Source organism: Hyperolius riggenbachi, chromosome 9 (assembly GCF_040937935.1).
Source record: "Hyperolius riggenbachi isolate aHypRig1 chromosome 9, aHypRig1.pri, whole genome shotgun sequence".
NCBI lineage: Eukaryota > Metazoa > Chordata > Amphibia > Anura > Hyperoliidae > Hyperolius > Hyperolius riggenbachi.
In genome coordinates this window covers 3,573,681-3,575,273 of record NC_090654.1, presented here as the reverse complement: position 1 = coordinate 3,575,273, position 1,593 = coordinate 3,573,681, and the positions used below count along the sequence as shown (strand labels likewise).

General features: G+C 50.0%; 1 protein-coding gene across 2 annotated transcripts in view; it reads right to left on the bottom strand.

Moving 5' to 3' along the window:
* Positions 1-905, bottom strand: part of TSEN2 (tRNA splicing endonuclease subunit 2) — a 27,783-nt gene extending 26,878 nt beyond the window's left edge. For both annotated transcript variants that reach the window (XM_068251793.1, XM_068251794.1), the window contains exon 1: positions 818-905. The gene's annotated coding sequence lies outside the window, so the exon portion shown is untranslated. The remainder of the gene's footprint in view (positions 1-817) is intronic.
* Between the last annotated feature and the right edge of the window lie 688 nt (positions 906-1,593).

The window sequence follows — 1,593 nt, the reverse complement described above, 5'->3', positions numbered from 1 at the left end:
CACACACACTGTACACACTGTACACACACACTGTACACACTGTACACACACATACACACATACACACTGTACACTACACTACACACTGTACACTACACACACACACACACACACACACTGTACACTACACACACTGTACACTACACACACACACACACACACACACACACACTGTACACACACTGTACACACACTGTACACTACACACACACATACACACACTGTACACACACATACACACACTGTACACACACACTGTACACACACTGTACACACACACACACACACACACACACACACACACACACACACTGTACACACACTGTACACACACACACACACACACACACACACACACACACACTGTACACACACTGTACACACACACACACACACACACACACACACACACACACACTGTACACACACTGTACACACACATACACACACTGTACACACACACTGTACACACACTGTACACACACACACACACACACACACACACACACACACACTGTACACACACACACACACACACACACACACACACACACACACACACACACACTGTACACACACTGTACACTACACACACTGTACACTACACACACACACACACTGTACACTACACACATATACACACACTACAGGGTGTATACCATGCAATGTATAAGTGACCTAGCGTATAAAGCAGACACTATACAGGCAGGACAATATTAAGACATTACAGGGTGTATATCATGCAAGTTATAAGTGACCTGTACAGGCAGGATACACAGTACAGTACAATATATACACATGATGTATCACAACTCACACTCTGCAGGAAGGAGTCCCCACGTGATTACAGCTATGCCCCGCCCACACACGTGACGAGGGAGAGGTGGGCCAGATTATATCCCGTCTATACGCATGCGTAGAATTTTCTGCGCAGAAGGCTAAGATGCGCGCATGCGCCGTGCTTTAAAAATATATGCGCGCATGCGCAGTGACGTCACAGCGATGGGCGGGAGGAAGCGCTGTGCGGCGGTCTGATAGCTGGGAGATGCAGCTCCTCAGTATCGGAGGAACCCTCAGAGCTGCTGTAATGTAACTCTTCCCCGCCCACTGCTGCCTACGTCACAGGGCATCTCGGGCATGCGCAGTGCGTTCTCATCTCACCTCTACATTATGTACACCCCCACATTAAGGAACCCTCTTCCCCCGAACCAGTGTGACTTGTGGGGTGCATGCACTGTGTCACAGGGGGAGCTGGGGGGAGGAGCCGGCCTGCACACACCTCCCAGCCTTTTAGTGAGATAAGCAAGAGGGACACTTTTAAGATATTCAGGGCCGCCATCAGAATTTTCTGGGTCCCATACTTGGCAAACCTACAGGGCCCCCCCCTCACGCCAAATAATATGATAGGTAGATTGTGTGGGGGCGGAGCCACGGTATGTGGGGTAGAGTCAAAGCAACTTGCCTGTCGCCCATAACTCCCTCCCCCTGCATTGATGTGTGTTCACCAATCACGCAGCAGGGAAGAGGGAGATGACCACACAACTCCTTTTATGCCACGGTAGAATTGCCAGCAGAGGCTCGAGTGGCACTGCC